Here is a 15,160-nt window from a genome sequence, read left to right as displayed (position 1 = left end):
TGATGCTTCTTTCTCGGATCGATGTTTCTCTCTCTCCCCTCTCTCTCTATAAAAGTAATGGGAAAAAAATCCTTGGGTGTGGATTAAAAAATTCCCAGTGATCATTTAAACTAAACAGTCATTTTTACTTATTTATTTAATCATGTATGTCTTATAAAGATGCTTGAAGTAATGTGAACACCTGTTTCTCATATACTTCAAGAAAGGAGTACAAAACCTGGTTGAGTAAAACAAAAAGGAGAGAGGCTCTATTCAAGAATATTAAGATTGAAAGCAAACTGTCAAGTATTTGGCAAACAGATGTCAAATGTGTTCTGAAGGCACTCTAGCTAGGTAGCGAACCTGTTCTAATAAACAATCACATCACTCAATACTCTGCAGCTCACTCCTGCGTGGCAAAATGACAGCTGGTAAAGGACGTATGGACAGACCAGCGTTCTAGATAGAGTTCCTTGTATAGAAGATGCACAGAAACAAGTGCTGTCAGAAGTATACCAACCTCCTCCTCTCCCCTCAACAATCACCACTAAATTCCTTCATAGGAGGACTGCACAGAATGGCAGGAGATTTCTAGAATATACTAAGATCAGGTTGAGAGACTCTAGTTTACATAATCAATCTGAATAATGTTTGTGGGAAAGACAACTTTTCTCAAGGGTTGGATTTATTTATGTCTTCAAAGTCTGACTATACCTTGACTACAAGGGCACCAATAAACACCTAAAGACTTTTGAAGAGAAAATCCCATTATTTCTTTTCTTTCTTGAGGGCTGTTCCCAACCGCCACCCCTTTGTTTGGAAGGTTTGGAGTACTTTGCTTCCATTTGGGCCAGAAAATTGTGCATTTCCTTTTTTGTTCATTACTTTATTTTGCTCATTATATTTCACATAAAAGTGATATCATATGGTACTTGCCTTTCTCTGACTGGCTTAGTTCACTTAGCATAATAATCTCCAGGTCTACCCATGCTGTTGAAAAACGTAAGATATCCTTCTTTTTTATGGCTGAGAAGTATTCTATTGTGTAAATGTACCACAGCTTTTTTTTAGCCACTCATCTACTAATGAGCACTTGGGCTGTTTCTAGATCTTGGCTATTGTAAATAACACTGCTATGGACATAGGGGCGCATATATTCTTTCAAATTGGTGTTTCAGGACTCTTAAGATATGTTCTTAGAAGTGGGATTGCTCAAAAGGCAGTTTCAATTTTAATGTTTTGAGGAAACTCCATACTGTTTTCCATGGTGGCTGCACCAGTCTGCATACTCACTAAGGTTCCTTTTTCTCCACATCCTCACCAGCACTTGGTGTTTGTTGATTTATTGATGGTCACCATTATGGCAGGTGTGATGTGATATCCCATTGTGGTTTTAATTTCATCTCTCTGACAATTAGTGATGCTAAGCATTTTTTTTACATGTCTATTGGTCATCTGTATGTCCTCTTTATAGAAGTGTCTATTCAATTCCTTTGCCCATTTTAAAAAAATTGGGTTGTTTGTATTCCTGGTGTTGAGTTGTATAAGTTCTTTGTATATTTTGGAGATTAACCTCTTATCAGATATATCATTGGCAAATATGTTCTCCCAAAAGTGAGTTCCTTTTTCATTTTTTTGATGGTTTGTTTTGCTATGCAGAAGCTTTTCAGTTTGATGTAGTCCCATTTGTTTATTTTTTCTTTGTTTCCCCTGCCCTAAGAGAGATATCAGCAAAAATATTGCTACAAGAGATATCAGAGATTTTACTGCCTATGTTTTTTTCTATGATTTTATGGTTTTGTGACTTACATTTAAGTTTTTATCCATTTTGATTTTATTTTTGTGTGTGGTGTAAGAAAGTGGTCGAGTTTCACTTTTTTGCATGTACCTGTCCAATTTTGTCAACACCATTTATTAGAGAGACTGTCCATTGTATGCTCTCGCCACTCTTGTCAAATATTAATTGACCATATAGGTGTGGGTTGATTTCTGGGATCTCTGTTCTGTTCCATTGATATATATGCCTGTTCTTATGCTACTACTAGGCTGTTTTGATTACAATGGTCTTGGAGTATAGTTTGATATCAGGTATTGTGATACCTCTGACTTTGTTCTGCTTTGTGAAGATTGGGGTCTTTTTTGGTTCCATATACATTTCTGAAATGTTTATTCTAGATATGTGAAATATACCATTGATATTTCAATAGGAATTGCATCGAATCTGTAGATTTGGGTAGTATGGACATTTTAATGATGTTAATTCTTCCAATTCATGGACATGTTATGTGCTTCTACTTATTTGTGTCTTCCTCAATTTCTTTCTTCAATGTACTATAATTTTCCAAGTATAGGTCTTTTACTTCCTTAGTTAAATTTATTCCTAGGTACCTTTTTGTTGTTGTTGTTGTAATAGTAAGTGGGATTCTTTTCTTAGTTTCTCTTTCTGATAGTTCATTGTTGGTGTATAAAAATGCCATTGATTTCTGGATATTAATTTTGCATCCTGCTAGTTTGCCAAATTCATTTATTAGATCTAGTAGGTTTTTTGGTGGAGTCTTTAAAGTTTTCTATGTACAGTATCAGGTCATCTGAGAATAATGAGTTTTACTTCCTCTTTTCCAATTTGGATGCCTTTTATTTCTTCTTCTGATCTGATTGCTGTGGCTAAGACTTCCAGTACTATGTTGAATGAGAGTGGTGAAAGTGAGTATCCCTGTCTTGTTTCCAGTCTTAAGGGGAATGCTTGTGGTTTTAGTCCATTGACTATGATGTTGGCTGTGGGTCTTTCATATATGGCCTTTATTATGTTTAGGTATGTTCCCTTTATTCCCACTTTGCTGAGAGGTTTTTTTAATCATAAATGAGTGCTGGATTTTATCAAATGCCTCTTCTGTATCTATTGATATGATCATGTGATTTTTATCTTTCATTGTGTTTATGTGGTATATTATATTCATTGATTTGCAAATGTTGTACCATCCTTGCACCCCTAGAATAAATCCTATTTGATCATGGTGTATGATTTTTAATGTATTGCTGGATGCAGTTTGCTAATATTTTGTTGAGGGTTTTGGCATCTGCGTTAATCGAGGATATTGGCCTATAATTTTCTTTCTTTGTAAAATCTTTATCTGGTTTTGGAATTAAGATAATACAAGCATCTGAAAATGAACTTGGGAGTTTTTCTTCCTCTTGAACTTTTGGGAATAGTTTCAGAAGGATATGGATTAGTTCTGTCCATTTCTTTTTGCTGGTCCTTTTATTGCTCTGAATGACTGCCTTCAGGTTATCTACTTCTTCATCAAGTCCCAACTCCTTTCTGCTTATTTCTGCTTCTTTACCCTCTTCTTGAGCTTTGAGCACTTCTTTTCATTCCACTCATCTTTAGCATCAATTTTTGACAAAGACATTATAGGATGGGACTTCTCCAGCATCAACAACTTGTTGAAGAATGTTTCTTATCCTGGGTTCCTTTATGTACTGCACACATAGCACAGACTCCATGATCTGATTCATGTCCCAGATGAAGTCCAGACAGACCTGTTAAATATCAGCCAGCTTTTCTTCAGAACCTTTGTATGTCTTTTCAAAAGCTTGAATATCTTCTAGAGATGCATTTACAAATTATTTATTTATGTATTTTTAGAGAGAGGGGAAGAGAGGGAGGAAGAGAGGGAGAGAAACATTGATCAGCTGCCTCTCACATGCCCCCAACAGCTGACCTGGCCTGCAACCCAGGCATGTGCCCTGACCAGGAATTGAACCAGTGAACTTTCAGTTCACAGGTTGGCACTCAATCCACTGAGCCACATTGGCCAGGGCTAGAGATATATTTTTAAAAGGTAACCTCCAATATGTCTGCCAGTCCTGATCTCAGTTGAGCATATCAGAATCTTAGTCCACCGTCCCCTGCTCATCAGCTTTTCATCATTCAGAAGGGAATAGACTTTCCCCAGAATCTGGAAGCCCAGGTGGCATCCTTCCTGTCACCCTCACCTACCCGGTCTGAGGGCACTTGCAGGGACACCTTGTGGTGGCCACATTGGACTTCACTATCTGAGTCCTCCTGCCACAAGCCTAACACTTGGTAAAGGTCTCTGGTGCCAATCACCTTCTCGCTCAGCTCTATCAGCCCTGTGGCTAGCAGAGGTGCGCAGCAGGTGGGTGGCAGCCATCATAAAAACAGCAGGTCTCAACAACACTGGCTAGACTTCCCAAATGTGTCTTTCCATTGGCGGTTTGCTCCATTAGTAAATAGTACTCATCAGCTTGCCTTTTTTCTTGTCCCTTCAGGACCAGCTTGGAGACACCTGGCATTCTGGCATCTCTTATGTGGTATGAAAGAGCGACATGTGGCATGGAGTAACCTAAATGTCTTTGTAGTTGCTCCTTTTCCCCTCCCCTCTTTCCAGCAACAACCCATACCATTAAGTGGCTGGAAAAGGTATGAAACAGACAGTTTTTATGCACAAAAAATAGAAAAAAAAAGCACTGGACTAGGGTTCAGGAGTCACACAGATTTAAACACAAATCTGAGATCCCTTCTCATTCTTAGATGATATGATATAACACATTCAGCCACACTGGAGCTAAAGAACAATGATCATTTTATAGTTATTAAAGTACTAAATATTATCAAACACAATGATGGTTTGGTTTGGAGGGAAAGGATAGAAGAATATCCTCATACTGTTCCAGCAGCAGGATAAATTAGGACAATTCTTTTGAAGGGCAATTTGGCAATACATATCAGAGGTCATAAAAAAATGTTCATGCCCTTCCATGTAGTAATTCCAATCCTGGAAATTTGTCATTAAGGTAATCATTCAAAAGAAGGAAAAAACTATATATACACAAATACATTTTAACTGTTAGTTGTCAAATGTAGCCATAGTAGTTAAATAAAGTAAGACACATGGATTGAATGGAATATAATGTAGGCAATAAAAATCATAATTCTGCTCTGACCAGTTTGGCTCAGTTGGTTGGGTGTGGTTCTACAAAGTGAAACGTTACCGGTTCGATTCCCAGTCAGGGCACATGCCTGGTTACAGGTTCAGTCCCAGAATGGGGCATATACAAGAGGCAACCAATGAATATTTCTCTCTCACACTGATATTTATCTCCCTCTCTTTCTCCCACCTTTCCCCACTCTCTAAAAATAAATAAATAAAGTATTTAAAAAATCATCATTCTGAGGACTGCAATAAACATAGAGAAGGCTAAACAATAAAAGTAAGAGGTTAAAGGGTAAAAATAGACCACACAACTGTATAGACATTTTCACTGTAACACCATAAAAACCTCTCCAGAAACAATTGTAGTAGATGATGACAGATAAAAATGATTTTTTTCCTTTTATGGAGTACAGTTTCTAAAATAAGTTAAAAATAAATTTACAGCAATAAATAAATGAAACAAGTGCTAGTCTAACATCAAGGAGCCTAATAGCAGAGTATCTTCTTTCCCTGGGCTGCCCTTCTAAATCTACCAGTTCCTGCCATCTGCTTCTAATCTTGAAGGAGGGAAAGGTGGCAAAAAAGGTTATCGCTAAAGGAAAGATACCCAAGAAAATTGGCCTGTGAGAACCAGAAGACGTATTGCTGCTGAATGCCCCTGCTTGCTATGCTAAAGAAGTTGAGCATTCCAATGGACTAGCTTCCCTTTCATGCCTCCATATATATTTATCTAACCATAGAAAACATTTATTTTCAGCAACTGTGAAAATAAGTATTGCTTTTCCAGAGGATATATTTATTTATTAAATGTTCATTTGAGTAAGTGTTATAACAATAACAAACATTTTAAAATCATAACTTTTATAATTGCATCACATGAACAGTTTTCCCTTTCTGAATTTACCATCAATGAGCATAAACTTTTTTGCATATTGCAGTTACAGTATAATGCCATTTTGAATTCCATACTTTGTTTTACCATTATTTCATAATCATAGTTTATTCCTATAGTCTTCATACTTATCATTTTAGTGACTGCATCGTATTCCCTACTGTTGATGGATCATCATCTATTAAACCATGCCCCTAGTGTTTGTCATCCTAGGCTGGTTACAATTTTTTGGCTGGCCTCAATTCCATTTTGATGAAAAGGAAAGAAGCTCTGTTTTTTAAAAAATCCTCACCTGAGGATATGTTTATTGATTTTAGCCAGAGAGGAAGGGAGAGAAAGAAAGACAGAGATAGAGTGAGTGTGAAACATTGATGTGAGAAAGAAACATAGATCCGTTGCCTCCTGTACACACCCTGACTGGGAATCAGATTGAACCTACAACCTTGGTATGTGCCCAGACTGGGAATCGAGCTCACAATATTTTAGTGTAAGGGACAATGCTCCAACCAACTGAGCCACCTGGCCAAGGTGAAAGAAGCTTTTTTGAAGAGTATTATCTAGATGATTAAGGTAAAAGACTTCCAACACTTATTTGAAAGCCTATATTTGGCTTTCCAATATACTAGACCAGGGATTGTTCATTAAGATGACTCTCAGAGGACTTCCGGCCAAGATGGAGGTGTAGGTAGATACACTTTGCCTCCTCGTACAACCAAAAGAAGGACAACAACAAATTTAAAAACCAAAAATAACCAGAACTTCCAGAAAATCGAACTAGAAGTCTGGAAGTCTGGTATGGAAGTCTGACAATCAAGGGGTTAAAGAAGAAACATTTAGCCAGACCGGTAGGAGGGGCAGAGATGAGCAGCCTGGGTGGAGAGGATGCGTGACAAGGCAGTGACTGGAGGACCAGGTGGTCCCACATTCGCATGCAGATAAACTGGGACAAACAGCTGGGGAGCGAGATAGACCACACAATCCAGGGTTCCAGTATGGGAAAAGAAAGCCTCAAAACTTCTGGCCATAAAAACCTGTGGGGGTTGTGGTGGCAGTGGGAGAAACTCCCAGCTTCACAGGAGAGTTCATTGGAGAGACCCACAGGGTCCTAGAATATATACAAACCCACCCGCTCAGGAATCAGCACCAGAAGAGCCCAATTTGTTTGGGGGTAGTAGGGGAAGTGATTGAAAGTGGCATAGGAGCCGAGCAAGCAGCATGGTTCCCTCTAAGACCCTCCCCCACATACAGCATCACTACACAGCAACCTGGGTTGCCCAGCCCTGGAGAATACCTAAGGCTCTGCCCCTCCCAATGTAATAGGTGTGGAGACAAAGAAATATGGCCCCAATGAAAGAACAGATCAAAGCTACAAAATAGAACTAAGCAATGAACAGATAGCCAACCTATCAGGTGCACAGTTCAAAACACTGGTAATCAGGATGTTCACAGAAATGATTGAGTATAGTCACAAAATGGAGGAAAAAATAAAGGCTATGCAAAGTTAAATAAAGAAAAATATACAGGGAACCAGTAGTGAAGGGAAGGAAACCAGGACTCAAATCAATGATTTGGAGCAGAAAGAAGAGATAAACATTCAACCAGAACAGAATGAAGAAACAAGAATTCAAAAAAAATAAGGAGAGGCTTAGGAACCTCTGGGACAACTTGAAACGTTCCAACATCCAAATCACTGGGGTGCCAGAAGGAGAAGAGGAAGAGCAAGACATCGAAAACTTATTTGACAAAACAATGAAGGAGGACTTCCCCAATCTGGCCAAGGAAATAGACTTCCAGGAAATCCAGGAAGCCCAGAGAGTCCCAAAGAAGTTGGACCACAGGAAGCACACACCAAGGCACATCGTAATTAAGTTACCCAAGATTAAAGATAAGGAGAGAATCCTAAAAGCAGCAAGAGAAAAGGAGACAGTTACCTACCAAGGAATTCCCATAAGACTATCAGCTGATTTCCCAAAAGAAACCTTATAGGCAAGAAGGGGCTGGAAAGAAATATTCAGCCGTGAAAAGCAAGGACCTACATTCAAGATGACTCTGTCCAGCAAAGCTATCGTTTGGAATGGAAGGGCAGATAAAGTGCTTTCCAGATAAGGTGAAGTTAAAGGCATTCATCATCACCAAGCCCTTATTATAGGAAATGTAAAAGGGACTTACCTAAGAAAAAGATCAAAAAGTATGAACAGTAAAATGACAACAAACTCACAACTATCAACAACCGATCCTAAACAAAAATAAAAACAAAAACAAACTAAGCAAACAATTAGAACAGGAACAGAATCATGGAAATGGAGATTGGTGGCGGGGGGTGGGGGAAGAGTACAGGGGATAATAAGCATAAATAATAGGTACAAAATAGATGGGGAGGGTGGAGGTTAAGAATAGTACAGGAAATGGAGAAGCCAAAGAACTTATACATATGACCCATGGCCATGAGCTGAAGTGGGGGAATGCTGGTCGGAGGGGGGCTGCAGGGTGGAGGGTAATAAAGGGAAGAAAAAAATGGGACAACTGTAATAACATAATCAATAATATATATGTTAAAAAATTAAAAAAAGAACTCATAAACCAAAAAAAAAAAAAAAAGATGACTCTCAGAGATAGGGCAGCCATCATGCAGATTTTGGAGGGTGCTGGCAGCTGTAATGAAGCTGCTGCTGGGTTTTGCCCTGTTCTGTTTCTGGCTAGACAGGGGAAAGTCCCTTGCATGGAATAGATATGAAGAAAAGTATTAAACTTGTTTTCCTGGGTGGGGCATGGCTTTGGGTAGACCTAGGTTCACATCCCAGCTCTTACTAGCTGTGTAATTGGCACACCTGTCTTAAACTGATCCTCAACTCCTCATCTGTAAATGAGGAGCTGAACTAGTTGGTGTTAGAGGTGCTGTATAATCCTGACAAGCAATGACTCTAGTTATCCATTAGTCTGTTGCACAATCATGTTAACTTCCTGCCTTAATCAATACGGATTTTTACTTCCCAAAATCGCTGATCCACTTTTGTCTTCTTAGCTCTCAGGAAATAATCTTGACTTCATCTTCTACTTGGCAGACATTCTAGTCATCTTCCAGCAGGATTTACTTCAACTTCCTTCCTTACCCAGCCTCTTCTCTTTCTCCCTTACGTCAGAGAAAAAAATTTTCTCACTCCCAGCTTTTAATCCCAACCCCTCCTACTCCTGTAAAGGCTGTGCTCCATTAATTATATCCTGTCAACAACATTTTCAATTTCTCCCTCTCTTCTGCTTCCTTCCTCTGTCTATAAACATACTCAGATATTTCTCATTCTAAAACCAACCCTGGATCTGGTAACTACTTCAAGGTTTTGTTCTTCCCCTTCTTTTTGTCACCAAGCTAAAAACTGGTCATCGGTACACATATCTGTATTTCATTACAAGGTCAACAATAACAAACTAATGCCACTTATTCCCTTATTACTCTCTGCTAATTACCATATTTTGCCATGTATAAATGTGCACAAAACTGTGGATGCACATTATACACCACAAAATACAGTACCTTTTTTCTTCTGTTGGTTTTGTTGATGCCACTTCTCCTGCTTCTAATAGGAGGTTAGTGTGAAACATAATGTTAAGTGAGGAAATAGGATATAAGATAACATGCATGATACTTAAAAGACGTATATGAAAAGCCTAGGAGGAAAAAAATATTTCCATGTGATAAAATGGTTGATTTAGATGGTTAGATTTTTACAGTTTTCCCCCTACTTTCTGAATTTCCTGTAATATGGTTATATTAGTTCTGTAATTAAAAATAGTTTTTAACAGAAAAATAAAATTAATATGGGTGCTATATCCACTTTTACCCTTGGTCCTATCTATTCCTTCTTTCCTCTCTCTCCCTTGGTAATGTCATCTATTCCCATGCATTCAATCATACCCTCAATGACAATGACTTCCTTATCTAGATCTTTAGTCCCTTCTGATCTTTTGGATTTCTAGTCCCATGCTTGCAAGTACATTTAACACCATCTCTTCTATCTGAGATGTTAGTAAGAGAACTTAACATATCCACAATATTGGCCATTTCTTTACTCCCCAAAGTTAACAGGCTAAACTACCATTTCTTAACTTGATAACTGCAGCAACTTCCCCCCTCCTTTAATCTTTATTTGCCTTCATAGTTTTACCACTTCTTTTTATATAATTTTACATCATGCCCTAATTCTAATTTAGAATTATTTATTTATTTATTTATTTATTTATTTATTTATTTAAAATATATTTGTCTCTGCCTTCCCCCCACCACTGCAGCAACTTTTTAATTGGCCTTTTCGTTTCTTTTTATTCTGTTCATATATCAGTGTGTATGATCTACTTAAAATATAAAGCAGATCATGGTACCACTATGCTTAGAAAAATGTCTCATGATTTCCATTTCAATCAGAATAAAATCCAAAGTCCTTATCACTGTCCATAGGGCACTACATAATCTTGACTGTAGCTGCATCTTTGAGCTCATCTCTTACTCGTGGTGATATCCTCTGCTTCAACTGTCTTCTTTTTGTGCCCTTCCCCTTTACCACATGCAGCTTCTCTCTTGCTTCAGGGGTGTTGCACATGCTATTCCCTTGGCCTGGACTGGCCTTTAGTCCCTCCACCCCTATCTTTCTTCATGAGAGAGTATACTTTCTTCCTTCTCATCCTTCACCTCTCAGCCTCGAAATCACCTCCTAATAGATGCATCCCCAGACCACCCTATAAAAAGAAGGTCCACCCATGTTGTTCTCTATTACAACACCCTGTCCATTTCTTTCGTAGCACCTCTCAAAATTTTTAATTTCAGTAATTTGTTTGTTTTTTTAATTTCCTGTCAGTCTCCTTCTTTGGACTGCAAGCTCTATGAGGGCGAAGACCATTTTTATTTTGCCCATCGCTGTATAATTCAGAGCCTCAAACAGCAATGGACATATAGTAGACCCTCAATAAATATATGTCAAATAATTGACTGAATGAGTGATTTGTCACAATTGTGATTATTTTTTCCTGAATGTTTGCTAAGTACATAAAAGATGTCAGGTACTTTTACATATATTATTTAATTCTTTTGGAGGTGTTTTAAGTAGAATTTTTTTAAATTAAAATTTTAATTTTTAAAGAATTGTAGACTCACATGCAATTGTAAATATAATACAGAGAGATCCCATTTACTCTTCACCCGGCTTCTCCTGATGGCAACATCTTTCAAAGCTGTAGCACACTATCACAATCTTGATATTGACATGATACAACCTATCAAATTTATTCAGATATCCCAGTTTTACATGGACTCAGTTGTGTGTGTGCATGCCTATTTATTTTTATGCAATATTTAAAGCAGTAGCTCCTTTTTTAAAAAAAGATTTTACTCTTCATTTCTAGAGACAGGGGAAGGGAGTGAGAAAGAAAGGGAGATAAACATTAATATGAGAGGGATGGGGAACTTGGTTCGCAACCGAGGCATGTGCCCTGACTGAGAATTGAATCAGAGATCTTTCAGTTTGCAGGCCAGCACTCAATCCACTGAGCCATGCCAGCCAGGGATATTTTTTTGCAATTTTATCACATGTGTAGTAGATCCTTGTATCCACCACCAAAGTCAAGATACAGAAGAGTTCCCTCACTGCAAAGCTCTCTCATGATGCTCCATTAAAATTACATGCACCATCTTCCCCACACACCCTCTCCTTCATCCTATCCCAAATCCCTGGCAACCACAAATCTCTTCTCCACTGCTGTAGTTTTATCATTTCAAGAATATTAGATAAACAGAATCAGAGAGCATATAACCTCTCAAGGTTAGTTTTTCACTCAGGATAATTACCTGGAGATTTATCCAATTTGTTGTGTGTATCAATAGCTTACTCCTATATATTGCTGAGTGGTATTCCATGGTATGGATTACCACAGTTTGTTTAACCATTCATGTGAATGCTATTGGGTTCATTGAAGGCATCTGGGTTGTTTCCACTTTTTAATTGTTATGAATAAAACTCCTGTGAACATTCAGGTATAGGGTTTTTAAAAATTTTTTAAAGATTTTATTTATTTATTTTTAGAGAGAAGGGAAGGGAGGGAGAAAAGAGAGGGAGACAGATATTGATGTGAGAGAGAAACATCGATCAGTTGCCTCTCACATGTGCCACAACTGGGAACCTGGCCTGTAGCTCAGGCATGAGCCCTGACTGGGAATTGAACCTGTGACCTTTTGGTCTGCAGGACTATGCCCAACCCACTGAACCACACCAGTCATGGCTTGTGTACAGGTTTTTAAAATTGAGATATAATTGATATAAAAATTGTATTCGTTTCCGGTGTACAATATAATGATTTGATATATGTATAATTACAAAACTATTACCACAATAAGTTTAGTTAACATCTATCACCAGACATGGTTACAATTTTTTTCTCATGATCAGAACTTTTAAGATCTACTCTATTAACAACTTTCCAATATACAATATAGCAATGTTAACTATAGTCACCATGCCATGTTCAGGTTTTGGTGTGAACATAAATTTTCATTTCTCTGGGAGATAAATTGCCCAGGAACGTAATTGCTGGGTTGTATAGTAGTTACATATTTAGTTTTATAAGAAACTGCCAGTTTTATTAGAGTGATTGTCCATTCCCACCAGCAATGTGTGTGCAATCCAGTTTCTCTGAATTCTCACTAGCACTTGATGTTGTCACCATTTTTTATTATGCTCACAACATAGAACAATTTTCATTGCTCTAATGGCTAGCGATATTGACATCAGGAGATATTGACATATTTTCACTAGTTTATTTGCCATCTGCATATCTTCTTTTTTAAAAAGATTTTATTTATTTTTAGAGAGAGGGGAAGGGATAGAGAAAGAGAGAGGGAGAGAAACATTGATGTATGAGAGAAATATCGATTGATTGCCTCTCATATGCCCCCAACCAGGGACCCGGCCTACAACACACCAGGCATGTGCCCTGACCAGGAATCAACCTGGCAACATTTTGGTTTGCGGGATGATACCCAATCCATTGAGCCACACTGGTCAGGGCCTATCTGCATATCTTCTTGATCTTTTCATGTATTTTACCCACTTTCTAATTGGATTGTTTTGTTGTTGTTGTTGTTGTTGTTTTCTTTTTTACTGTTAAGGTTTGAGACTTCTTTATTTATTCTAAATACAAGTCCTTCTTTTTGGAATACATGGTTTGCAAATGTTTTCTCCCAGTCTGTAGCTTGTCTTTTCATCTTTTTACCACAGGCTTTCACAGAGCAAAAGTTTTTTTTTAACTTTGATGAAGTACAATTTATAAATTTTTTTTTAGAGATCATGCTTTCAGTGTAAAGTCTTAGGAATCTGACTAGTCCTTTATCCTGGAGGTTGTCTTTATTTTTTCTAAATTTTGTAGGAATTAGTTTTAATTATTTAAATTAGTAAAATTTAGTTTTACATTTTACATTTAAGCCTATGATCTACCTTGAGTTAATTTTGTATAAGGTATGAAGTTTAGATAGAGGTTATTTTTTCTGCCTATGGATGTTCAATTGTTCTAGCATCATTTTTTAGGAGTTTATGCTTCCTCATTTGAATTGATTCTGTACCTCTGTCAAAAATCAGCTGGGTATATTTGTGTGGCTCTATTTCTAAGTTCTGTATTCTGTTCTTTTGATGTATGTATCTATCCTCCTTCCAATATAACACTGTTTAGATTTTTGTGGCATTTAGTGTGCCTTAATATTGAGAAGATTGATTTCTTTCGCTTTCTTCTTCTTTTTCACGATTGGGTTAGTTAATCTAGGTTCTGTACCTTTCTATATTAATTTTGTTTTTAAAAATATTTTATTTTTTTTAGAGAAGGGAGGGGAGGGAGAGAGATGGGGAGAGAAACATCAATGTGAGAGAGAATCAAGAATTGGTTGTCTCTGTTACACACCCTGACCAGGGATGGAACCAACAGCAAAGGCAGGTGCCCTGACAAGGGATGGAACTGGTGACCTTTTGTTTTGCAGGATGCTGCCCTACCTACTGAGCCACACCAGTCAGGGCTCTATATAAATTTTAGAATAAGCTTGTCTGTGTGTACAAAACAAACAAACAAACAAAAACCCTAGGTGACATCATTTAATTTAACAACTTTGTTGAGATATAATTGGTATATAACAAAATTACACATACAGGGGGAGGCAAAAGTAGGTTTACATTTGTCAGTACATGGAACATGGTTTATTCTTGTATTATTATTTATTATTGTATTATTTTCCATATGAAAAACTATAAATCTATTTTTGCTCACCCCTGTATTTAAAGTATATGACATAGTAAGATTTAACATATATACACATGATCATAATTAAGATAGAGAACATATACATCCTCCTCCAAAGTTTCCTCATGCTATCTCTCCATTCAGACTTATCTCAAGACAACTACTAATCTAATTTCTATCATTTTACATTAGCTTGCATTTCTTAGAGTTTTACATAAATGGAATCATAAGGAATAATTTATTACTTTTTGATGAAAAGAGGTATTCTGTCTTATAGATATATTACAACTTGTTTACCCATTTCCTAATTGAGGAACATTTGAGTTTTTTTCAGTTTGGGGCCAGTACAAATGAAGCTGCTATGGATATTCATGTATAAGTATTTATTTTGACACATGCCTTAATTTCTCTTGGGAAAAAACCTAAGAGTAGTATGGGCAGGTAATGTGGCAAATGTATGTCTAACTTTTTAAGAACCTGCCAAAGTGTTTACCAAAATGGGTGTACCATTTATTTTCATTCCCATTAGCAATGTATGAGAGTTCCAGTTCCTCCATATTCTTGTCAACTTTTTGTGTGATGAAAATTTTAACTTTAGACATTCTTATAGTGCATATCTCATTGCAGTTTTTTTTTTCCTTTTCCCCAAATGACTAATGTTGTTGAGCATCTTTTCATGTGGTTAGTTGCCATCCATATATCTTTTTTGGTAAAATGTTCATTCTTTTGCCCATTTTTAATTGTGTTGTTCATTTTCTTAGTGATAAGTTTCAACAGTTCTTTATATATTCTAGGCACAAATCCTTTATCAGATAGATGCTTTGCACATATGTTCTCTCATTCTGTGGGTTGTCTTCCCATTTTCCTTACCATGTCTTTTGAAAAACAGACATTTTTCCTTTTTATGAAATCCAATTTGTTAGCTTTTTATGGATTATGTTTTTGGTGTCATAGCTAAGAAATCTTTGCCTAACTCAAGTTCACAAAAGTTTTTTTTTTTTTTTGCTATTTTCTTCTAAGTTTTATATTTAGGTCTATGATCTTCTATCTTAGAAAGATTACATTT

The 15,160-nt window shown here is 37.1% G+C and overlaps 1 pseudogene; it reads right to left on the bottom strand.

The window, feature by feature from the left end:
- Positions 1-698: 698 nt before the first annotated feature.
- LOC129071099 (dnaJ homolog subfamily C member 9-like) overlaps positions 699-15,160 on the bottom strand; it is a 68,578-nt pseudogene continuing 54,116 nt past the window's right edge.

The sequence above is a fragment of the Pteronotus mesoamericanus genome, unplaced genomic scaffold (genome assembly GCF_021234165.1).
Source record: "Pteronotus mesoamericanus isolate MK-2021 breed Mesoamerican mustached bat unplaced genomic scaffold, CSHL_Meso_final contig_256, whole genome shotgun sequence".
NCBI lineage: Eukaryota > Metazoa > Chordata > Mammalia > Chiroptera > Mormoopidae > Pteronotus > Pteronotus mesoamericanus.
This window is presented reverse-complemented; position numbering and strand designations above follow the sequence as displayed.